Raw genomic sequence first — 26210 nt, 5'->3', positions numbered from 1 at the left:
ACAATTGTTCAGTGACCCTGAAATTTTTTGTCAAAATATTAAAAACTTGCCTATCATTTATAAATGTATAGGGAAATGAAAAAACTATAATATATGAATATTTATTTAGTATACTATAATTTAAAACTTTAGTATACTGTAATTTTAAACACAATATTAGAAATATTGAGAATTAAAGTGTTTTGTTTCTTTGTTTTAAAAAAATATCAAAATGACATCCTCTTCCAGGAATATGGAATAGACACACTTGTCTTTCTTCCTCTCTCTAGGTACAAGTAAAAATTCTATACATTATATATAAAACAAACATAAGAAGACTGAAAGTTGAAGAGAAGACAGACAAGATCTTTTGGCTAGAGATCTTGAGACACAAAGAACACGGTGTTGAGTTCCCTGGGTTTTCTTTTTGCCTTATATATCCTAGACATGGTGATGAAGAAACTGGCAACCCGGAAATGCCAATAGGAACAGATGAAAAAGACCCCCAGTAAAAACTTGTGCTCTCTAGTCAAAGTACCAGGAAAGGGATAGCCTAAGAAAAAAGAAAACATTTTGCAATAACTACTGTACTCCAGCCAAACACCACAGAAATGGAAATTGTGAATGAGAGCATGAGAAAAAAAGATAGAACAAGATAAATAGCCCTTTCCTGATTGTCTTCTATCAAGTATGCCACAGACTTCTTTCAACTGATCAATTGTTCAGAATTCATACTAGGCCAAGCCTTTGGCTAACATACAGAGAGTCTGTCCTATATTCTCCAAGAATTGGAAGTCCACTGAGTCCAAAGAAAATACTGAAACAAGTAATCTTCAAGAAATATCTAGAAGTTTGTCTACCAATTTACCCCATTTAGACTCACAGCCTTGGTGTCTTAGTTCATTTGGGCTGCTATAATAAAACACCATAGACTGGGTGGCTTATAAACAACATAAACTATTTCTCACAGTTTTGGAGGACAGGAAGTCCAAGATCAAGGCACCTGCAGATTTGATGTCTGGTGAGGGCCTGCTTCGTAGATGGCATCTTCTCATTTTGCCTTCATATGGTGGAAAGGGTGAGGGGTCATTCTTGGAACTCATTTATAAACACACTAATCCCATTCATGAGAGCTCTACCCTCATGACCTAATCACCTCCTAAAAGCCCCATCTCTTAATACCATCACCCTAGACGTTAGGATTTTAACACATGAGTTTGAGAAGGGCACAAACATTCAGGCTACAGTAGTTGGATAGAAGTAAAAAAGAATCGGCTGGGTGCAGTGGCTCATGCCTATAATTCCAGCACTTTGGGAGGCCAAGGTGGGTGGATCACCTGAGGTCGGGAGTTCGAGACCAGCCTGACCAACATGGAGAACCCCTGTCTCTACTAAAAATGCAAAATTAGCTGGGCGTGGTGGCGCAAGCTTGTAACCCCAGCTACTCAGGAGGCTGAGGCAAGAGAAATGCTTGAACCTGGGAGGCAGAGGTTGCGGTGAGCCAAGACCACGCCATTGCACTCCAGCCTGGGTAACAAGAGCGAAACTCCATCTCAAAAATAATAATAATAATAATAATAATAATAATAATAAGTAAGGAAGAATCATCAACCACCCCCAGTGAAATAGAAAGAATCAATGCCTGTATCTGATGAGACAAGTCAACTACATCCTGTAAAGTAATAAGAATGAGAAGAACTTGATATTTTATTCGATGAAGAATTGAAATATAGAAGAATGAAAAACACATTTACTGATTTGTCTAATAATGATTCAGATTAGAAAATTTATGATCAAGATTCAGAAAAGATTTTTATTCTAATCCATACTCTGCCTTACATGAGAAAACATCCTAGAGGGTATCAAACAACAATAACGTGTCTTGGGCAAGAATTTTAATCTTAACTTGCTAAAGTTATCAATAATATCATTATTATGTATTAATATGTCACATATCCATATAGCATATATCAATGATACTGTTGTGAACACTGCACTTCAACCTGGGGGCTCTGTCTCAAAAAAAAAAAAAGTCAGTTCACCTATAGTATAAGAGGACAATTAGGGGTATAAAGGCAGCAGTTAGATCATACAAGGTTTTATAGGCAATGTTAAGTAGTTTGAAATTTGAAGTTCAAATGCAGTACCTTGAAGGGTTTTACCAAGGCAAAATGACACATTCGAATTTTCATTTTTAAAAGAGCACTTTGGTTGCTAGAGGGAGAAGGGATTGATTGAGGAGAAGAGTGGGCAGAAAGCATCCAATGAGGAAGCTATTGAAGTGATGTAAGAGATAGATATTGGTAGCATAAAGTTCAGTGGTGGCAGAAGAAGTGTAGAAATGAAAAGACCTAGATCTGATCCCCGAGGAATAGTCATTTAAGCATTGTATAGGAAAAGGAGGCTCTGTGGAAGCCAAAACTTGGTTCTGAGAGAAAGGGAATAATCATTTGTCAGAAACTGTGGAGAGGTTGAATTAGGTAGGAATGAAAAGTATGTCAAATTGATATGGCAGCTTGGTGATCTTTTCTGACCTCTGTGAAAGGAATTTTAGTAGGTCCAAAAGCTAAGTTGAAGTGGACCATAGAGGGAGTATAGACTTTCTGTTTCTGGCATGTGATCACTGCTGAAAACAACAAAAAATACAGTCATGCACCACATAATGGCATTTTGGTCAATGATGGACAGCATATACAACAGTGGTCCCATAAGATTATAATGGAGCTGAAAAATCCCTATTGCCTTGTGCCATCTTGATGATCCTGACCCTGTGTAGGTCTAGGCTAATGTGTATGTTAATGTCTTAGTTTTCAACAAAAAAAGTCTAAAAAGTAAAAAAGAAAAAGAAAAAAATTTAAAAATAGAAAATAGCTTATAAGATAGGATATAAAATATACAGCTTATACAGCAGTATAATGTGTGTTTTATGCTGTGTTATTAGAAAACAGCCAAAAAGTTTTAAAAATTAAGTTTATAAATTTAAAAAGTCACAGTAAGCTAAGGTTAATTTATTATTGATGATAAAACAACTATTTAAAAATAAATTTAGTGTAGCCTAAGTGTACAGTGTTTGAAAAGTCTACAGGAGTGTACAGTAATGTCCTAGGCCTTCATATTTACTCACCTCTCACTCACTGACTCACCCAGTGAGTCCTGCAAGCTCCATGCATGGTAAGTGTCCTGTACAGATGTACCATTTAAAAAATTATTTTATATTTGTACTGTACCATATAGCCTAGGTGTGTAAGAGGCTATACCATCTAGGTTTCTGTAAGTGCACTCTATGATGCTTGCACAGTGATGAAATTGCCTAACAATACATGTCTGAGAACATATCTTAGTTACTAAGTGATGCATGACTATATCACTTAATTAATGGATAAGAAAATATCTTAATCTCAAAGATGGGTAAGGAATTATCAGGATAAATCTAGAGACTGTGAGAACATAGAGAATTGAAGTACTTCAGTTTTGTACTGAAGAAAATTGCAGAATTTGAAGAGGTTGAGAATTTCAGCTTTGCAAAAGCCACTCAAAATTTAAGGGTAAAAGACACAAGCTTGGGGTCCAACTAAAGGTGGAGAGTCTAACAAGAGTCCTTTTTCTATTAAATTGGTACCCAGGAGGATACACCCTCAGTAAAGGAAAACTTAAGTTGCTTTCTTATCCACTACCCCAACCCCAAAAGACTACAAAGAATACTTCCTTGGTGGTGCTGAGCAGGAGAGGGAGGGAAAAAATAACCTAGAAGTTGTAATCATTCGGCTCCAATTCATAGTCCCTAGGTGAATTGAGAAACCTCTACTCATAAGTTTAAAGTGACCCTGGCCTGTTAGTTTTCCAAGACACCTAACAAAAGCAAATATAAATTTTCTGTGAGGGAATTCACCTTTGTCCTAGACTTCAAAGAATTTACTCAAATTATTTTATAAAGAAATTAAGCAGCTCACAACAAAGTTAATCAAACAAAGAAATAAATTACCCCCAAGTGAGAATCAACAAGAGTAACAGGGAGCAGAACTATATCCTGAAATAATTTAGATACTAGAATTATTAAACACAGAATATGAAGAACTACACTTTCTGATTATTTTTTGAGATGGGATCTCACTGTACTGCCCAGGCTAGAGTGCAGTACTGTGATCTCAGCTCACTGCAACCTCAACCTCCTGGGCCCAAGTTGTTCTCCCACCTCAGCCTCCAGAGTAGCCAGAACTACAGGTGTGTGCCATCGTACCCAGCTAATTTTTGTGTTTTTTTCTACAGATGGGTTTTTGTCATGTTGCCCAGGCTGGTCTCAAACTCCTGGCCTCAAGCGATCTGCCTACCTTGGTCTCCCAAAGTGTTGGGATGAACCACTATGCCTGTCTGCTTGCTGAATTTAAAGAAATAAAAATATATGCAGGAAAAAAAAAAAAAACTGAAGAATAATCACATGTGAAAAATTACCCCATTGAAGTTCTGGAAGTGAAAATAAAAACCATGGTGGGAATTAATAACTCAATAAACTAAAGAAATTAGCAGCAACTTAGATACAATTAATGAATGAATGAAAGACAGTTCAGAAAAAAATTATTTCAGAAATCAGCACAGAGAGGCAAAGGCAATATATGAATGAGGGTACAAAATTATTTTCTGGACAAACTTTGCCAGTGTTTGGTAAGTTTCCATTCAAGTTGTATCTAATAGATGTTAATGAAGTTGTTTATGGGAAAAAAAAAGAATAAAATAAAGCAAATGCCAGGCAGGGTGGCTCACACTTGTAATCCCAGCACTTTGGGAGGCCGAGGCAGGTGGATAACCTGAGGTCAGGAGGTTGAGACCAGCCTGACCAACATGATAAAATTCCATCTCTACTAAAATTACAAAAATTAGCCAGGGGTCATGGCAGGTGCCTGTAATCCCAGCTACTCAGGAGACTGAGGCAGGAGAATCACTTGAACCTGGGAGGCAGAGGTTGCAGTGAACTGAGATCATGCCATTGCACTCCAGCCTGGGTGATAGAGTGAGACTCTGTCTCAAAAGCAAAAACAAAACAAAAACACAAAACAAAAGAAAGACAGACAGACAGAAAGAAAGAAAGAAAGAAAAAAAGAAAGAAAGAAAGAAAGAGGAAAGAAAAGAAAAGGAAAAGAAAAGAAAAGAGAAGCAAACAAGAAAGAAACGCCAGGCATGGTGGCTCATGCCTGTAATCCCAGCACTTTGGGAGGCTGAGGCAGGCAGATCACCTGAGGTTGGGAGTTCAAGATCAGCCTGACCAACATGGAGAAACTCTGTCTCTACTAAAAATACAAAAAAAATTAGCTGGGTATGGTGGCCCATGCTTGTAATCCCAGCTACTCAGGAGGTTGAGACAGGAGAATCGCTTGAACCCAGGAGGCGGAGGTTGCAGTGAGCAGAGGTTTCACCATTGCACTCCAGCCTGGGCAACAAGAGCAAAACTCCATCTCAAAACAAAAACAAAAACAAAACAAACAAACAAACAAACAAAACAAGAAAGAAACTTGGAATTTAGTGTGATGGAGTGGAGTCAGAAAGTCAAAATATACATTTAATCAGAGTTCTAGAAAGAAAGGACTGGAAGAACAGGGCAGAATCAATACTTTAAGAATTAGTATCTAAGAGCTTTTCAGAACTAAAGAGGGACACTAGAGTAAAGCAGCCAGGGGGTGGGGGGAACATATTACTTTCAAAGAAAGGATAGACACTAGATAGCCAACTGACAGCTGACTCTCAACAGCAACAGTGGAACCCAATAGACAATTGAATGATCACTTTAATGTGCCAAGGTGAAAATACCTATCAACTCCTAACTGTATGCCTTCTAAAATAATCCTTCAAATAAGGTGATGAAATACAATGGGAGATATTGCCAGCAGTAGAGCCTCATTAAAGGAAATTCCAAAGGTAGAATAAAAGTTATTGCAGATACTAAGGATGCAGACAGGGAAGCAGAGCAAAGCAAGAGAAAAATATATGGATAAATCTAAATGAATACTAACTGTATAAAAAATTAACTATATTTTACAGGGTTAAAGTATATACATATATAGAATTAAAATATATAATTAACATAAACTGACAGGGAGTTTAGTATTAAATCTAGTATTTAATGGTCCTTCTGTTTTCTGGGAAAAGAATATTAAATTTTGATAAGTTTGCATATTGCAGTTTCTAGGACAACCATCAAAAATTAGAATTAGTTGGCATAACCTTGAAATTAGGAGACAGAAAAACTGTGGAATAAGAAAAGGCAAGAAAGAAAGGGGAAAACATGAAAAAAGAGGGACTGATAGCACAAAAATAAGGTGGTTGATATAACCCAAATATTTAAGTAGCTAAAATAAAGATTTTCAGATTGGACCTACGAAAAATACAATCAGTTATTTACTGAGACACGTAAAAAGCATAAGGAAGCAAAATGATTGAAAGAAAGAGAATAGAAAAATATATACCACAAAATATAACCGAACCCAACTTCATCCACAAATTCAAGGCAATTCCCATCAAAATCTCAAATGTTTTTTTCCAGAAATTGACAAGCTGATCCTAAGATTCATATGGAAATTCAAGGGTATCAAAAGAGTAAAAAAATCCTGAAAAAGAAGAACAAAGTTGAAGGACTTACACACCAAACTGACTACAGAGTTATAGTAATAGTGTCCTATGGTACTGGCACAAAGATACACATATAGATGAATGGAATAGAATTGAGAATCCAAAAATAAACCTTCAAACTTATAGTCAATTGATTTTTGACAAGGGTGCCAAGACAATTCAATGTGGAAAGAACAGCTTTGGTTAGGCACAGTGGCTCATGCCTTCAATCCTAGCACTTTCCAAGACTTAGGTAGGAGGACTACTTGAGCCCAGAAGTTTGAGACCAGCCTGAGCAATATAGGGAGACACCCTCTCCACAAAAAAAATAAATAAATAAAAATAAAAAATAAAAAAATAAAAATTAGCCAGACACTGTGGCATGTGCCTGTGGTCCCAGCTACTCAGGAGGCCAAGGTAAGAGGACTGCTTGAGCCTGGAAGGTCAAGGCTGCTATGAACCATGATTGTGCCACTGCACTCCAGTCTCGGTGACAGAGCGAGACCCTGTCACCAAAAAACAAAAACAAAAACCTTTTCGACAAATTGTGCTGGGACACTGCAGGTGGATACCTGCAAAAGGACTGGACCCCTACCTCACATCACATGCAAAAATTAACTTAAAATGGATGTTAGATTTAAATTTAAGAGCCTATAACTATAAAACTCTTAGAAGAAAACATAGGTGTAAACCTATGTAAACATTGATTATCAATCATTTCTTAGATGACACCAAACACTTAAGCAATGGAAAAAAAATCGTATTATCAAAATTTAAAACTTTTGTGCTTCAAAGGATACCATAATGAAAGTAAAAGACAACCCGCAGAATGGGAGAAAATATCTGTGATAATACTGTATATTTAATATATAAAGAACTCTTACAATAGTAATAAGAAAGTAAATCCATTTAAAAATAGCCAAAGGATCTGAATGGACATTTCTCAAAAGAAAACATACATATGATCAACAAGTACATGAAAAGATGCTCAACATCATTAGCTACCAGGGAAATATAATCCAAAACAATGAGATACCTCCTCACTCCAACTAAGATAGCTATAATCAAAAGACAGATAAAGACAGGTGATAGTGAGGATGTAGAAAAACTGAAACCCTAAAACATTGCTAGTGGGAATATAAAATGGTTTAGCTTCTTTGGAAAACAATCTAGTAATTCCTCAAAAGGTTAAACATAGCATTACCATATGAGCAGCATTTCCACTTCAAGGTGAAATGAAACCTTATGTCCACACAAAAATTTGCATATGAGTGTTTATAGAGTATTATAAAATGCAAATAATTCAAATATCTATCCACTGATGAATGCATAGATAAAATGTGATATATTGATACAATGAAATATTCAGCAATAAAAAGAAATGAATTACTGATACATGCTAAAACATGAATGAACCTTGAAAACATGCTAAGTGAACAAAGACATATGCTAATAAGTGAAAGAAGCCAGTCACAAAGGACCACATATTGTAGAATTCCATTTATATGTAATGCCTAGAATAAGCAAATTATAAAAATAGAAAGCAGGTTAATGATTGCCTAGGGCTTGGGAGCGGTTGGAAACAAATAGGGAGAGACTACTAATGGGTACCGGATTTCTTCTTAGGGTGATAAAAGTATTCTAAAAGTGATTGCAGTGGTGGTCGCATAACTATGACTATACTAAAAACCATTTGCTATGGTTTGAATAGGTTCTCCAAATTTCATTAGTTAAAAACTTAACCCCCAATGTGGCAGTTTTGAAAGGTGGGGCTTTTAAGAGGTGATCGGATCATGGTTTAACGGGTAACAGTATTAACAGTCTCTCATAGGAACGGAACTGGTGGCTTTTTAAGAAGAGAAAGAGAGACCTGAACAAGCATATAGCATGCTTGGCCCCCTCATCATGTGACTCCCTGCACTGCCTTGGGACTCTGCTAAGTCCCCACCAGCAAGAAGTCTCTTAGTAGATGGTGGCCCCATGACCTTGAACTTGTCAGCCTCCATAACTGTAAGAAATAAAATTCTTTCCTTATAAGTTACCCAGTTTTAGATACTGTGTTATAAGCAACAAAAAATGGACTAAAACACCATTGAATTCTACACTTGAAGTGCATGAATTATATTGTATATGAATTATACCACAATAAAGGTGTTAATTTTTTTAAAGCCTGCCTTCCAAATTTAAAAAAATGACAATGAAAAATTAACTTAAAAGAGATTAAAGACCAAAATGTAAGAGCTAGAACTATAAAACTCTTAGAAGAAATTACAGATGTAAATCTTATGACCTTGGATTAAGCTACAGTTTCTTAGATCTAATACCTAAAGCACAAGCAGAAGCAGGACATCATAAAAATTAAAAACTTTTGCGCTCCCAAGAATACTATCAAAAAAGTGAAAAGACAATTTACAGAATAGGAGAAAATACTTGCAAATAATGGATCTGACAAGAGTCTAGTATCTGGAATATATTAATAACTCTTACAACTCAAGAATAACTCAAATAAGGAAATGAGCAAATAATTTTTTTAAGAAAGCAAGTTTATTAAGAAAGTAAAGAAATAAAAGAGTGCCTACTCCATAGACAGAGCAGCTTCAAGGGCTGCTGGTTGCCCATTTTTATGGTTATTTCTTAATTATATGCTAAGCAAGGCGTGGATTATTCATGCCTTCCCTTTTTAGATTATATAGGGTAACTCTCTGACACTGACATGGCATTTGTAAACTGTCATGGCACTGGTGGGAGTGTAGCAGTGAGGATGACCAGAGATCACTCTCACCGCCATCTTGATTTTAGTGGATTTTAGCTGGCTTCTTTACTGTAGCCTCTTTTATTAGCAAGGTCTTTATGATCTGTATCTTGTGCCAACCTCCTGTCTCATACTGTTACTTAGAATGCCTTAACCATCTAGGAATGCAGTCCAGTAGGTCTCAGCTTCATTTTACCCACCCCCTATTCGAGATGGGGTTGCTCTGGTTCAAACACCTCTGACATTTCTCCCCTTCCTTTTATAAGAGAATGCTTCATCCTAAGAGTTGTAGAGAATGAAGATTCATCTACTGTAATTTCTTCAGGCTGAATAGGGGTGATGATATTCCTGCCTAACTATTAGGGTCTCTCGTATGCAGGTAGAGAGGAGCTCAGTCAGAAAGCACCAGTATGGTGAGGGCCATTCATAACTCCAAGTTCTAACAAAAAAAAATTATCTGGAAGATTAATAAGTGCTCAGTTTAACAAAATATTCAGTGAGCTTATTGTGCGTTCCTACACAAAGAGTACAACAATAATATATTCCACAAGAGTAAAGCAAGATAAGTAAAATGATCCCAAGTAAGCTAAATAAGAAGGCTTTCCATGAATTGGGCAACTGTTGGAACCAAACAGATATGGAGTTGCTAGCCAATTCCAATGTGTGCCCAGAATTAGAATATTGATTCAGATTTTTGCATTACCCAACCTTTTTGTTTCTTCTGAGGTGCAGCCAGAGATCACTAGTTGGTTCACAAGAATAAGCAGGGGTAGTGTAAATTGCAGGCATAATCTCAAAAACAATGGATGAGACTAGAATCGAGTAACAAGTGTACCATAGTTCTTGAAAAATAATTTCTCTCTGCAGTTTTCCATTTTTACTAAAGACAAATCATGGTAAGACCGATTTGCTTTATTTTACTTGGTCTGATTATTTGTGTAAAGTGCAGCAAGAATAATTATTTTTTACATCAGCTCTTTTTAAATTGGCTTTGATGGAACTCTGTTCCATAGAAGGAATCTCAGATAAGACTTTTAAAAAGCTGGGCCCAGCCATCAATTTGTACCCTCAAATACCTATGAGTTGGGAAAATTTCTCTCCTCTTGTGATCCCAAAATAACTTGGGACTCCTGGGCATGTCAGAAAGTGACATTCTTTACTTACCATAGGTCAGGAGCTGTGCACGGGGACTGTGTAGACAAGGTATGAGGCCAGTTTTCCTCTAACACTAACCTCCTTGTAACACTAATAACAAGGCGCTGTTATTAGTGTTACAAGTCAAGTTTGATTCCTTAAAGAAAAGTACACCATTCCAGTCAAAGCCTTGGTAAGATAACCAGTTTCTCCAATTGTGCCCTGTTGCAAAAGAAAACAGATTTTGTTTTTTGAGATGGAATCTCACTCTGTCACCCAGGCTGGAGTGCAGTGGCATGATCTTGGCTCACTGCAACCTCTGCCTCTCAGGTTCAAGTGATTCTCCTGCCTCAGCCTCCCGAGTAGCTGGGACTACAGGTGCCTGCCACCACATCTGGCTAATTTTTGTATTTTCAGTACAGACGGGGTTTCATCATATTGACCAGGCTGGTCTCAAACTCCTGACCTTGTGATCCACCTGCCTCAGCCTCCCAAAGTGCTGGGATTATAGGCATGAGCCACCACACCTGGCAAAAACAGATTCTTATTGCACTCATGCAAATAATTATGTTGCCATAAGTTAAGAATACTCACAAGTAGTTTCCAAATTCTGGAGAAATCAGGTAGAGAGAAACAAATATGCTCCAAATTTTGTTCACAGGAGTATCCCTTACTCAGTTGTTAAAAGCTGTATATAGCTCAAAAGAAAAGTCTTCTTGACTCTGAAAAACAAAATGAAGGATCAGAAACATTTTAAGCAAAATCAAAAAAGTTACTTCAGACTTCCACTAGTTTAGTCCATGCAGTTAACTCCTGTTCTGCTTGATATTCATGAACATTCCAGCTCTCCAAGGGAGTCCTGAAAGTTTTTTCCTCTATTCAAATATCACAATTTCCAAAGTTATCAGAAACCTTTATTTAAGAACACTGTTAGAGTTCTATAGTTAATTATAAATCACCTTAAATCACCTTTTAAAGGGAATCAAAACAAGATAGCAATTGTCTGTGAATGACAAAAAGTCTTAGGACAACCACTACTAAAGCCACAATTGACAAAGAATTTTGGTTACTTCTGTGGCATACAACAATTTGACATAACCATGGTAATTATTAATAACACACACACTAAGTCATATTAAAATTATAGGAGTTTTCCAGCTGGGCGTGGTGGCTCACACCTATAATGTCAGTACTTTGGGAAGTCGAGGTGGGCGGATCACCTGAGGTCAGGATTTCGAGACCAGCCTGGCCAGCATGGTGAAACACTGTCTCTACTAAAACTACAAAAATTAGCTGGGTGTGGTGGCAGGTGCCTGTAATCCCAGCTACTCAGGAAGCTGAGGCAAGAGAATCACTTGAACCTGGGAGGCAGAGGTTGCAGTGAGCCAAAATCGTGCCATTGCACTGCAGCCTGGGCAACAGAGTGAGACTCTGTCTCGGAAAATAAAAAGAATTATAGGAGTTTTCCATAATTTTGGAACACATATGAGTAACATATTTATAAAAATAGAGCCCAAAGAAAGCCAAATACCATTTTATATTTGACAATGCTTCCTGTATGGTTTAATTAGTAAAAATGATTTAATGTTGAGTGGCAATGCTAGTTTACAAGCAATTCTATATATCATTTTTAAGTAAAACAAGTACCTGGCCCATTACATTGCATTACATTATATTACATTACATTAATTTTATCGGTTCCTCTGCAGAAAAAAAAGGAAAAGAAAGAGGGAGGAAAGCATAGCATTATTTTTCTGTAATTTTATATTTATTTTTTTTCCTTTCTTTTTTTTTTTTTTTTTTTTTTTTTGAGACAGAGTTTCCCTCTTGTTGCCCAGGCTGGAGTGCAATGGTGTGATCTCAGCTCACGGCAACCTCCGCCTCCTGGGTTCAAGTGATTCTCCTGCCTCAGCCTCCTGAGTAGCTGGGATTACTTTCTCACAGAAAGTAGCGCCCGCCACCACACCTGGCTAATTTTGTATTTTTAGTCGAGATGGGGTTTCTCCATGTTGGTCAGGCTGGTCTTGAACTCCTGACTTCAGGTGATCTGCCCGCCTTGGCCTCCCAAACTGCTGGGATTACAGGCGTGAGCCACCCTGCCTGGCCTTATTTCTTTTTTTATATACTTTTTAAAATATACTTTAAGTTCTGAGATACATGTGCAGACCACCTATATGATTTTTATACCACATAAGCCAAATATGTCATTTTGGACTTAAGGTGATGTAATATGTAAAAGATTAATTAGGTCAGAAAAAGACAAATTTTATAATTTGATTTTGGAAACTTTGTCAAATATCAAAGATTTAAAACACTGGATGTCACAAAATAGAATCCCAGGTCACTATAAGTCATTCATTTAGCCAAAATGACAGCTCAAAAATTTTAAAAAGGCAAAAACCTTCACTCATTAATAGAGGAAAGACTTAGCTTTTCAAACAATCCGTCTCTTTTTTCCTTTCTTTTTCCTACAATGTATTTGAAAGGGCAGACAAAAATCTTTTTTTTTTTCTTTTTTTTTTTGAGACAGAGTTTCGCTCCTGTTGCCCAGGCTGGAGTGGAATGGCACAGTCTCAGCTCACTGCAACCTTTGCCTCCTGGGTTCATGCGATTCTCCTGCCTCAGCTTCCCAACTAGCTGAGATTACAGGCACGTGCCACCACCCCCAGCTATTTTTGTATTTTTTGTAGACATGGGGTTTCACCATGTTGGCCTGGCTGGTCTCAAACTCCTGACCTCAGGTGATCCACCTGCCTCAGCCTTCCAAAGTGCTAGAATGACAGGCGTGAACCATCACACCCAGCCAAAATCTTTTTTCTTTTTTTTAATATAACATGAAAATATTGTTCAAGGGAGAAAGACAAATTTCACCCTTTGCATTAGTGTACTATCACTGTTAAACTGAATTCTTAATAAAACCTTATGGACATATTTACCTAATTTTATGTTTGACCATAAGGTAAGATTTTCATAAAACTTTTATAACCCTTTACAAAAATGTTTGTGAAAGGGCAGATTAGTGCCCTAAGGAAACCTGTTGTGCTTTATTCCAATGTTCAATTTACAGAAAAACTGAGTAATACCCCTTTAACTTTGGCCAATATGTTTATACACAGAACCTCTTTTACAATTAATTTTTCACAAACCTTCCACAACTTGCTTAAACATTCAGCTTTATTCTGTCTAACTTAAAACAATCCTTTAACCTTTTAGTCTAGGCCAAAAAATCAATGTTTCCATGGCTTCTTATAATCTTTTACCAAAAACACATTTCACTTTCTTTACACGCCTCACTGGTATCACTTTTCATTTCACAAAGATTACTTAATTCACACGAACTAAAAGGCATTACACTTTTTACTTTTCTCACAAAATATTTGATTTAAGCACTTACTATTTTTAAACCAGTTAATCAAAGCTATTTCATATCACTTACACAATGCATGTAAATACACAGTCAGACAGAAGAAGATCCAGTAGTAGCAACATGTTTCATTTGCCAGTGTTTAAGTTTCTCTTTTTAAAGTATGCACTTTGTAGGGCCTAATAAGCAGGCACAGCTGGAAGGCAAAACAGATCTCCAGAAATTAAGGGTCCCATTTTTATACCAGATCCTGGATCCCCAAAAGAGAGAATTAATCCATCTCCCATAGGAGTCTTATCTCTCATTGTGGGGTGGGGACATTTCCATATTTCCTAGGTGGCCAAGAGTGTGCTTCTCTGATCCAAACGTGCCGAACTGAGTATCTCCCCATAACAACTATTAGCTGTCCCCCAAAGTATATTTCTTACCTGGTTATTACACAACAAAGTTCTCATAATGTGAAGTAATTTCTGATACCCCACCCCCAAAGTCAAAAACATCAGATAATTCAACACAAACCAGAACAGAGCCTTAGATTTTGACAGGGATTTATCCAGTTTTAATTCCTGGAGTTTCATGAAGAAAACAGAGTTTTTTCCCAAAATGGAGTCTGTGGCACCTCCTCTGTTTTTCTCAAGGAGTCCCAGGCTGTTACAGCTTGAATAACCACTTTTAATTAAGCTGACTTTTAACCATAGCACTCTTTAAAAAAAAAAAAAAATCATTTTAAATCTTTTATTGCCCAACTAGTCGGTCCAAATGACCAATATTTCTGGCTTTTGAACTTTACGAAAAGTAACCTCACAGGTGCTCTGAGAAAAGAAATTCAAAACAGTTTGTGGAGGGGAAGAGCATTAAAAAATGGCAAAGGTCACCCAAATAGCAATCAGAAAGGCTCATCCCCTAAGCTAGGGATTGAACCCTGAGACCAAGAGGAAGTACTGCCACGTGGTTACAAGGTCAAGCTCCCCAAGGACATAGAAGGAGACGAGAGGAGAACCTCATCCTGTTTCCACTCCACCCCGCTCCCCACCGCCCAGGGACCTGCAGCAAAGTTTATAACTGACCAGTTTGCTGGGCTGTCTTGAACAGCAGGCTTATGGGGTCCTAGGCCTGTGTTCTATCATAAGGTACCACTCTTTCTTACAGAAAGATACAGAAAGACAAATTCATAGCACAAAGTACAACAGATTCGCTACAGCTTGAGACTAGCCTTACAAATCCTTTTTCAAATTAATCAAAACTTTACAGAGGAGATAAACAGTGATTTTTACCATTCATTCCACCGGTTCTCACAGAGAGAGAGAGAGGCCAGAAGTCTGACTGGTAAGAAATTCTTATCCTTTTGCTGTGATGCCAGGCTTCTGGGTTCCCTTTCCCTGAGTGGCCCTAGCGAGCCAGCTGACTGCATCACCACGCCAAAACATAAAGGAAAATTATGTTTTTCCGTTCTGGCCAGAGCAAAATACATGTGACAAAGCATAGACATTAGTCACTCTGCTTAGCACCCAATATCAAACCGGCAAGGCTCAAACTTGCCCCTAGTTAGGCTCTGTCATCATCAATCCAACTTCGGACTAGGAGTTTCATCATGTGGTCTCTGGGCAAGATGGTTGCTCTAAGTAATAGAAAAAATAAGAAAGAAAAAGCAGAGAAAGGGAGAAGAGCCTTGCCTGCAGTGGGGTGTGGAAGGCAAGCAACTCACAGAGGCCAGAGAAAGACCCATCAATTGCAGCGACACTGAAAAGTTCAGGCAGCCACTTGTCAGTCATGAAGGGATCTTTTCCAGCAGTCCCATCAGCTCTCAAGTTTCCCCTTTTGTGGAGGAAAAAGCCCCCCATGTCCCATGGTCCTGTACATGCCTAATTCTGCCACCCATAATCATCAGCAAAGAGTGCAAGGCAGATTAACCCAAAGAGGATAGCAGTTAACACCCCATAGTGCCAAACCCATTCGTAGCCGAGAGGAACTTTACCGAGAGGGGCCTCTAACCCCCTAAATCATAGGAAGGGCTCTAACCTTTCAAGTTAGGTCAATCATCCTTGCCTTTTATTAAGAGGGGACTTTAACCCTCTCTGTCTTAGGAGAGACTCTTAACTCCCCTAAGTTGGGCCTCTAACCCAATCCCATCCTTTACCTGGGTATATGCACCCCACTTACCCAAAGTCAGCCAATTGGTGGGCGCAGATGATTTTTCTTTGGGTCGGGGGTCTCCTTAGTATCATCCCCTCCATGGTTCACCAGAAAGATGTTACCAGACCCCACCACTTACTGTAAGTTAGCCTTTGGGTGTGTGGGTGGGGGTTCTTCTCTATTGTCCCTCTGTGGTCACCAAAAAGATGTTACCCGAAAGGGGTCCTGATCCAGACCCCAAGAAAGGGTTCTTGGATCTCGTAGAAGAAAGAATTCGAGGCGAATTCATAAGGCAAGTCTATTAAGAAAGTAAAGGAAGAATGGCTACCCCATCAACAGAGCAGCCATGAGCAAATAATTTGAATCGATATAGCTCCAAAGAAGATATACAAATGGTCAGTAAGCAAATGAAAAGATGCTCATTATTATTAGTCATTAAGAAAATGTAAATCAAAACTATGAGATATCACATCACTAAAATGGCTATCATTAAAACAAAAAACAGAAAACAAAAAAATACAGTCTGGGCTCAGGCCTGTAATCCCAGTACTTTGCAAGGACAAGGTGGGCCAATTGCTTGAGTCCAGGAGTTCGAGAACAGCCTGGGCAACATGGTGAAACCCCATCTACACACACACACACACACACACACACACACACACACACACACACACAAATACAAAAAAAATGGCTGGGCGTGGTGGCATGCACCTGTGGTCCCACCTACTCAGGAGGCTGAGGTGGGAAGACTGCTTGAACCCAGGGAGGTTACAGTATGCTGAGATCGAGCTACTGCACTCCAGCCTGGGCAACAGAGCAAGACTGTGTCCCTCCCCCTCCCCCGCCAAAAAAAACATGGAAAACAATAAGTGTTGGTGTAGATGTGGAGAAATTGGAACCCTCATGCATGGTTGGTGTGAATGTGAAATGGTTTAGTGCCTTTGGAAAACAGTTTGACAGTTCCTGAAAGTGAAAATGTAGAGTTACCATATAACCCAGCAATTCCCATCCTGGGTGTATACCCAAGAGAACTGAAAATGTATGTTCACACAAAAACTTGTACACAAATGTTTATAGCAGCATTATTCATAATAACCAAAAAGTGGAAACAACCCAAATGTTTGTCAGTTGATGGATGAATAAAGAAAATGTGATATAGCCATACAATGGAATTTTATTCAACCATAAAAAGGAATGAAGTATTGATACAGGCTACAACATGGATCAACCTTCAAAACATACTAAGTTAAAGCCACCAGACTAAGAGGCCACATATTTTATAATTGCATGTGTATATAATGTCCAGAATAGGCAAATGAGCCATGAATAGGATGAACCAACATAGTAAAGGTGTCAATTGTTCCCAAGTTGACATATAGGTTGAGTACAATTCCTACAGAAATTTAAGCAAAATATTTTGTAGGCATAAATAAGATTATTCTAAAATATAAGCAAAGGCAAAGGAAGTAGAATAATAAAACAATGTTGAAAAAAATCAACTGAGAGGTATCAGTCTATCTGATTTTAAGGCTTATATGGCTATAGTGATCAAGATTGTATGGTTTTGGAGAAGGGATATACAAATACATCAAGGGAAAAGAATACAAAACTCAGAAATACACCAACAAAAAGATATCCATCTCCTTGTTTTTTTTGTTTTTGTTTGTTTGTTTTTGTTTTTGTTTTTTTTATCAGAGTCTTGCTCTGTCACCCAGGCTGGAGTGCAATGGCATAATCTTGGCTCACTGCAACCTCCACCTCCCAGGTTCAAGCGATTCTCATGCCTCAGCCTCCTGAGTAGCTGGGATTACAGGTGTGCACCACCATACCTGGCTAATTTTTGTATGTTTATTAGAGATGGAGTTTCACCATATTGACCAGACTGGTCTCGAACTCCTGACCTCGAGTGATTCACCTGCTTCGGCCTCCCAAAGTGCTGGGATTACAGGCATGAGTCACCATGCCCAGCAGATACCCATCTAATTTTTGACTAAAGAACAAAAGCAATTCAACGGAAGAAAGCCTTTACAAGAAATGGTGCTGCAGCAATCAGACGTCCATAGGCAAAACAGCAAACCTTTTTTTCCAGCTTTATAAGATATAATTTTCAAATAAAAATTGAGCCAGGCGTGGTGGCTCACGTCTGTAATCCCAACACTTCAGGAGGCTGAGGTGGGCAGATTGCCTGAGCTCAGGAGTTCGAGACCAGCCTGGGAAACATGGAGAAACCTCGTCTCTACTAAGAACACAAAAAATTAGCTGGGCGTGGTAGCCCGTGCCTGTAATCCCAGCTACTCAGGAGGCTGAAGCGCGAGAATCGCTTGAACCCAAGAGGTGGAGGATGCAGTGAGCCGAGTTTCCACCACTTCACTCCAGCCTGGGTGACAGAGTGAGACTGTCTCAAAAAAAAATTGTATCTGTTTATGGTATACAATGTGATGTTTTGATACATGTGTACATTGCAACACAATTACCAAAATCAAGTAAATTTGTCTACCCATCCTTTACTGGTCTACTGTTGCAGTGTGTGTGTGTTGAGAACATTTAAGATCTACTCTCAGCAAATTTCAAGCATACAATACAGTATTATTAACCATAGTCACCATGCTGTACAGTAGCTGTCCAGAGCTTATTCATCCTGCATAACTGAAACTTGTACTCTTTGACCAATATCTCCCCATCCCTTTCTCGAGCCCTTGGTAACCACCATTCTACTCTCTGCTTTTATGAGCTCAACTTTTTTAAATGCTACATGTAAATGAGACCATGCATACTGTCTTTCTGTGCTTGGCTTATTTCACTTATAATGTCCTTCAGGTTCATCTATGTTGTTGTAAATGACAGGATTCCTTCTTTTTTTAAGGCCCTTCACTAGTCAGCCCATTCGTAGATTCTGGGTGGGCTGTCTGGTGGGCTGTGAAGGCAGGCTTTTTGCTGGAGTCATCAGGCAGGCTGCCCCAGTGCCTGAGTCCACAGGGACTGGCCTGGTGCCTGAGTCTGCAGGGGTGGGCTTTAAATCTAAGCTCTGGGGGCAGGCCTAGATCCTGTGTCTGCAGGGGCTGGCCTCAAGCCTGGGTTCATGGGGGCTGACCTGAAGCTGGGGAAGGCTTTGAGCCTGAGTCTCTGGAGATGGCCTGGTCCTGGGGCAGGCCTGGCCCCTCCCTGAGCCCACAGGGATAAGTTTGGACCTGAGTCCCAAAGAGGCTGGCCTCGTTCCTAGGTGCATGCAGAGAGGCCTGTTCATGGTTCTGCAGAGGCAAGTGTGGAGCCTGGATCCATGGAAGCAGGCCTGGACCCTGGGGCTGCTGGAGCTTGGGGTCATAGTAGGAAGCAGGGTAGCCTATGAGCTGGGGCTACAAAGGGCTGGCCAGGCACTGGGGCAGGCCTGGAGCCTAGGTTCTCAGGGGCCAACCTGGCACCAGGGCTCACTGGAGCAGGCCAGTCCTGGGGTCCACAGCAAAGTCAGATGCTCACTTCATTCTCCTTCCCTTTGTGGAGAGTATCTCTCTCCACACTGTACTGTCTGGGTTTGGGAGAGAGGTGACATGAATAATGTGAAACTGTCTGTCCTACTATCTTTGATGTGCCTTTTAAATTTTCTGTGCTACACTCAAGTGCTCTAATCTCTCACCTGGATTCCTTAGCTCTTATGAAGGTATATTTTGCATGGGTAGTTGTTCAAATTGACATTTCTGTAAGGGGATGAACACCAAAGACTCTTACTCTATCATGGATGTGTTCAAAAACATGAACCTTGATGTAAGTCTTACATCTTTTATTAAAAAATTAACTAAGTCTGGGCGCAGTGTCTCACTCCTGTAATCCCAGCACTTTAAGAGGCCGAGGCGGGCAGACAACCTGAGGTCAGGAGTTCGAGACCAGCCTGAACAACATGGTGAAACCCCCTCTCTACTAAAAAATATATATATGTAAAAAATTAGCCAGGTGTGGTGGCACTCACCTGTAATCCTAGCTACTTGGGAGGCTGAAGTGGGAGAATTGCTTGAACCTGGGAAGCGAAGGTTGCAATGAGCTGAGATCACGCCACTTCACTGGGCAACAGAGTAAGACTCTGTCTCAAAAAATAATAATAATAATTAATTAAATACCAAACATGATGATAGGGAAAAAATTAACTAAAAATGTATCATAGATTTAAATATATAATGTGGACTGGGTGTGGTGGCTCATGTCTTTTAAGAAAAAAAACAGGAGAAAATCTTCAAGATCTAGGGCTAGACAGTATTCTTACACTTGATACCAAAAGCATGATGCATAAAAGAAAAAATTGATAAACTGGACTTCATAAAAATTAAACATTTTTTGTACTCTGAAAAACTGTGTTTAGAAAATTAAAAGACAAGGTACAGACTGAGAGAAATCACATATCCAACAAAGGACTAGTACCTAGAATATATAAAGAACTCTCAAAACTCAGTAGCAAAAATCAAAAACAAAAATTATTCACATAGAAAATGGGTAAAAAGTACAAAAAGACATTTAACTGAAGCAGATATACTAATCCTCCATAAGCACATGAAATGCTGTTCAACATTAGGGACAACCACTAGGGAAATGCAAATTAAAACCAAAAGGATGCCGGGCACGGTGGCTCACGCCTGTAATCCCAGCACTTTGGCAGGCGGATCACCTGAGGTCAGGAGTTCTAGACCAGCCTGGCTAACATGGTGAAACCCCACCTCTACTAAAAATACAAAAATTAGCTGGGCGTGGTGGCACACACCTGTAATCCCAGCTCCTCGGGAGGCAGAGGCACAAGAATCACTTGAACTTGGGAGGCGGAGGCTGCAGCAAGCCAAGATCATGCCACGGCACTCCAGCCTGGGCGAGAGAGAGAGACTCTGTCTTTTAAAAAAAAAAAAAAAAAAAAAAAAAAAAAAAAAAAAAAAAAAGGAGATATCACTGCATGACTAGCAAAATGACTAAAACAAAAAATAGTGCCAATACCAGATGCTGAAAATGATGCAGATAAACTGGATCACTCATTCATTGCTGTTGAGAATGCAAAATGGTACAACCACTCTGAAAAATAGCTTGACAGTTTCTTAAAAACACTAAACATGCAACCACCATATGATCCAGCAATTGCACTACTGGGCATTTATGCCAGACAAATGAAAACTTGTATTCATACAAAAACTGCTACATAAATATTTACAGTAGCTTTCTTTGTAGTAGCCCCAAATGTTAAACAACCTGAATGTCCTCCAAAAGGTAAATGGGTAAACAAACTGTGGTATATATCATGGAATACTACTCAGCAATAAAAAGAAATGAACTATCCATGCGTGCAACAACCTGATGAATTACCAGAGAATTATGATGAATGAATAAAGCCAATCTCAATAGGCTACATACTTTATTATTTCATGTGCATAACTTTCTGGAAATGACAGCATTATAGAAATGGAGAACAGATTAGTGATTATCAGGAGTGAAGGGGATGTGGGAGGAAAATGGGTGTAACTATAAAAAAGCAACAGGAGGGGTTCTTGTGGTGATGGAAACTGGTGGGAACTGGGTAAAGGTTACATGGGGCCGGGCGAGGTAGCTCACACCTGTAATCCCAGCACTTTAGGAGGCCAAGGCAGGTGAATCATCTAAGGTTAGGAGTTTGAGACCAGCCTGACCAACATCATGAAATCCCATCTCTACTAAAAATACAGAAATTAGCTAGGCGTGGTGGCAGCTGCCTGTAATCCCAGCTACTCAGGAAGCTGAGGCAGGAGAATCGCTGAACCCAGAAGGCAGAGGTTGCAGTGAACCAAGATCACGCCATTGCACTCCAACGTGGGCAGCAAGAGTGAAACTCCATCTCAAAAAAAAAAAAAAAAAAAGACACACAGAATCACTATGTTATTTCTTACAACTGCATGTAAATGTGCAGTTATCTCAGAATTTAAAAGTTTAATTAAGAAAAACTTATCAAAATAGTTTGAACAGTAAGGATTTCTCATTGCATGACTATCTGAAGCAAGCATTTTTTCTACGCCTTGGCAAATTGTCATGGTCATTTATTTATTTATTTATTTTGAGACAAGGTCTTGCTCTGTTGCCCAGGCTACAGTGCAGTGGCACAGTCATAGCTCACTGCAACCTTGAACTCCTGGGCTCCAGTGATCCTCCCACTTCAGCCTTCCAAGTAGCTAGGACTATAGGCATGCAGGACTATGCCTGGCTAATTTTTAAAAAAATTTTTGTAGAGACAGGGTCTTGCTCTGTCGCCCAGGCTGGAGTGCAGTGGCACAATCATGGTTCACTGCAGCCTCAACCTTCTGGGCTCAAGAGATCCTCCTGCCTCAGCCTCCTAACTAGCTGGGACTACAGGTGCATGCCATCACACCTGGCTAATTTTTAAAAATTTTTTGTAGAGACAGGGTCTATGTTTCCCAGGCTGGTCTTGAACTCTTGGGCTCAAGCAATCCTCCTGCCTCAGTCTCCCAAAGTGTTTGGGATTACAGGCATGAGCCATCACACGCAGCCATCATGGTCCTTTCCAAGTTTGAATCCACTTTCAACATTTTATTCTCTATGCTTTTGATATCACTAAATGTCTCCAAAATTTCCTTTAATATGGAGGGATTTTTTACCCCTGGCATTACTTCTTCTTGAGCATCTTCATTCTTTTCACCACAATCAGTTTCCTCCTTTATGTTGGTGAGTTTATCTTCACTAGGTTCCTCTGGTTGCATATCTAGAGTCTTTGGAATGATGTCAACATTCCCATAATCAACAATTTGTTCTGTGACTCCATATATATTGTATTCAAATCTCATTTCCAATATTCTTACTTTCTATTTCTTTATTGCAACCTCATCTTTGTTGTCCAGTTTTCTCTCTTTTTAATTGATCTTTGTAAAATGTCACTTGGGTTTATCACTGGGATTCATGGAGTCAAAATATCTACATGCTTTGTTGTCTGTGCATCAACTGAATAACAGCTGCACAATGACCAATAGCTGGCAAGCTTTGAAAGAAGTGATGTGATTGGCCACTGATCATGATGCATATCTGTTATTTATGTAGTTATCTGTGAACTGATGAGCTAGCAACAAAGTCTGTACTTTACATAATTATAGTTAATATACTATGGCAAGTAAAATTTGAACTGTGTTATTGGGGGACTGGTGTTATTTAACCAAACTGTGTAACTGAAATTTGTGCATATTGAAACCGTGCAAAGTGAGCACTACCTGTAAATATGCTTTACCTATTAGATTCTACCTTCAAGTGATTTATATTGTGCAAGAACTTTATAATATCATACTTCCATTTCTTCCCTCCCAACATTTGTGCTATTTTCTCATATATTTTATTTTGACATATGTTATAATCTCATAAAATATCAATCATTTTTGCTTAAGACAGATGACTATCTTTGGAGATTTAAACAATAAGAAAAAAGTCCTTATACCTACTCACATATTTACCATTTTCAGTGCTTTGCATTTCTTAGTGTAGATTCATATTATATTTTTTATCTGGTATCAATACTGAAGGACTTCCTTTAACATTTCTTGTACTGCAGGTCTTATAATGACTAATTCTTTCAGCTTTTGCATACCTGAAAAAGTCCTTATTTTGCTTTTGTTTTGCTGGGTGAAGAAGTCTAGGTTGAAAGGTTTTTTTTTGTTTTGTTTTGTTTTTTTACTTTCACTTCTTAAAAGATGTTCTTCCAGTCGGGTGCAGTGGCTCACGCCTGTAATCCCAGCATTTTGGCAAGCCAATGTAGGTGGATCTCCTGAGGTCAGGAGTTTGAGACCAGCCTGGCCAACATGGTGAAACTCCATCTCTGCTAAAAATACAAAAATTAGCTGGGCGTGGTGGCATGCACCTGTAATCCCAGCTACTTGGGAGGCTGAGACAGGAGAATCGCTTGAACCCAGGAGGCAGAGGTTGCAGTGAACCGAGATTGCACCACTGCACTCCAGCCTGGGCGACAGAGCAGGACTCCGTCTCAAAAAAAAAAAAAAAAAGATGTTGCTCCACTGTCTTCTGGCTTGCATTTTTTTTTTTTTTTCCTGTCCTGTGTATATAATGTGTTGTTTTATCCTCTGGCTGCCTTGAGGATTTTCTCTATCACTGATTTTAAGCAATTTGATTATCATGGGCCTTGGTGTCATTTTCTTCAAATTTATTGCGCTTGGGTTTGTTGATTTTCCTAATTTTTTTATTTTTAATTTTTTAGAGACAGGTCTCCCTCTGTCACTCAGGTTGGAATGCGGTGGCACAATCGTGGCTCACTCCAACCTCAAACTACTGGTCTCAATCAATCCTTCCAGCTCAGCCTCCTGAGTAGCTGGGACCACAGGCGTGTGCCACCACGCCTGGAAAATTTATTTTTATTTTTAATTTTTGTAGAGCTACGGTCTCACTCTATTGCTCAGGCTAATCTCAAGTGATCCTCCTACTTCAGCCTCCCAAAATGCTGGGATTACAGGTGTGAGCCACCAAGCCAGCCAGATTTTAGTTGTTTTTGAATACACAGATTTAGCACACTACCTGATATGTTGTAAATAAATGAAAAAGTGTTTTCTGAATCCAACCAAATGATTTAGTAAGGCAAATCAAATATATAAATGCATCTATTTGGATTTTCAAATATTTTAATCTGTTAAACAAAAGTAACTTCACCTACAAGTAGCACCTTTTTCTGTGGGCTCTTACTCTCACTCAATCCCCTCCCAACTCCTGCCTTCCACTTTAAGCTCCAGTAAATCTGAATTAGTTTAAGATTTCTAACCTATCAAGGCCAGGTGCGGTGGCTCACACCTGTAATCTCTGGACTTTGGGAGGCCAAGGCAGGCAGATCACAAGGTCAGGAGATCAAGACCATCCTGGTTAACACGGTGAAACCTCGTCTCTACTAAAAATACAAAAAATTAGCTGGACGTGGTGGCACGTGCCTGTAATTCCAGCTACTCAGAAGGCTGAGGCACAAGAATCACTTGAGCCTGGGAGGCGGAGATTGCAGTGAGCCGAGATCACACCACTGTACTCCAGCCTGGGTGACAGAGCGAGAGAGCGAGACTCTGTCTCAGAAAAACCAAACAAACAAAAAAAAGATTTCTAACCTGTCATGCTGTTTGCTGTTTCATACTTCTGTGCCTTTACACGTGCTGTTCCTTCTGCGTTTACCTCCTTTGTATATGTGAACTACTATTCATCTTTCAAGACCCAGCTCAGATGATTCAACTTCCAAGGGGCTTGAGACTTCTTTGACTCAAGCCCCTTTCCCATCTGATGGACCACTCCTTTCTCTGAGCCCTCCTTAATTTGTGCATACACCCATCACTGCATTTATTACATTTGTCTATTTAAATACTTCTAGCTTTCAGTCCAATTCCAGGCACATTGAGGTGCTCAGCAAATGTTACTTGAATAGGTGGGAATTTGGAGAAATTTTTTAAAAGGAATACAGAAATTAAGAGAAAGTGATATGGGGGAGGCTGCCTTCAGTTGTTTTTAAATTGAATTTGTATTGAGGTATGCAAATAAACAAACAAATAAAAAAGTCCGAAACTTAAGTGTACATTTCCATGCTTTTCACAAAGTAAACAAATCCACATAACCATGCCCACATCAAGAAATAGAACATGACCGGCCAGGCATGGTGGCTCATGCCTGTAATCCCAGCACTGTGGGAGGCAGAGGCAGGTGGATCACTTGAGGTCAGGAGTTCGAGACCAGCCTGGCCAACATGGTGAAACCATGTCTCTACTAAAAATACAAAACTTAGCCGGGCGTGGTGGCACACGCCTGTAGTCCCAGCTACTTGGGAGGCTGAGGCACGAGAACTGCTTGAACCCAGGAGGCGGAGGCTGCAGTGAGCAGAGATGGTGCCACTGCACTCCAGCCTGGGTGACAGAGCGAGATGCTGTCTCAAACAAACAAAGAAAAACGAAAGAAATAGAACATTACCATAACCCCTAAACCTGCCTTGTACTCTTTTCCAGTTACTACCCATATCTCAACGAGATAACCTTTATTATGACTTCTAACATCAGGGGTAAATTTGTATAACAACTTCTATATTATAGGCAAGACTAGATCAAAATTTGTTACTTACAGAAAACTACTAACAGTTAAGACCTATTCAGTACTTTCTATTTACCAAGCACTGTTCTAATTGCTTTACATATAGTAACTACTTTATCCTTACAGCCACCCTGTGAAGTAGGTGTTATAATTACTCCCAGTTTACTCAGGAAGAACCTAGGATACAGAGAA

Source organism: Chlorocebus sabaeus, chromosome X (genome assembly GCF_047675955.1).
Source record: "Chlorocebus sabaeus isolate Y175 chromosome X, mChlSab1.0.hap1, whole genome shotgun sequence".
In the NCBI taxonomy this organism is placed as follows: Eukaryota; Metazoa; Chordata; class Mammalia; order Primates; family Cercopithecidae; genus Chlorocebus; species Chlorocebus sabaeus.
The sequence above is the reverse complement of the archived record's forward strand: the minus strand, read 5'-3'. Positions refer to the sequence as shown.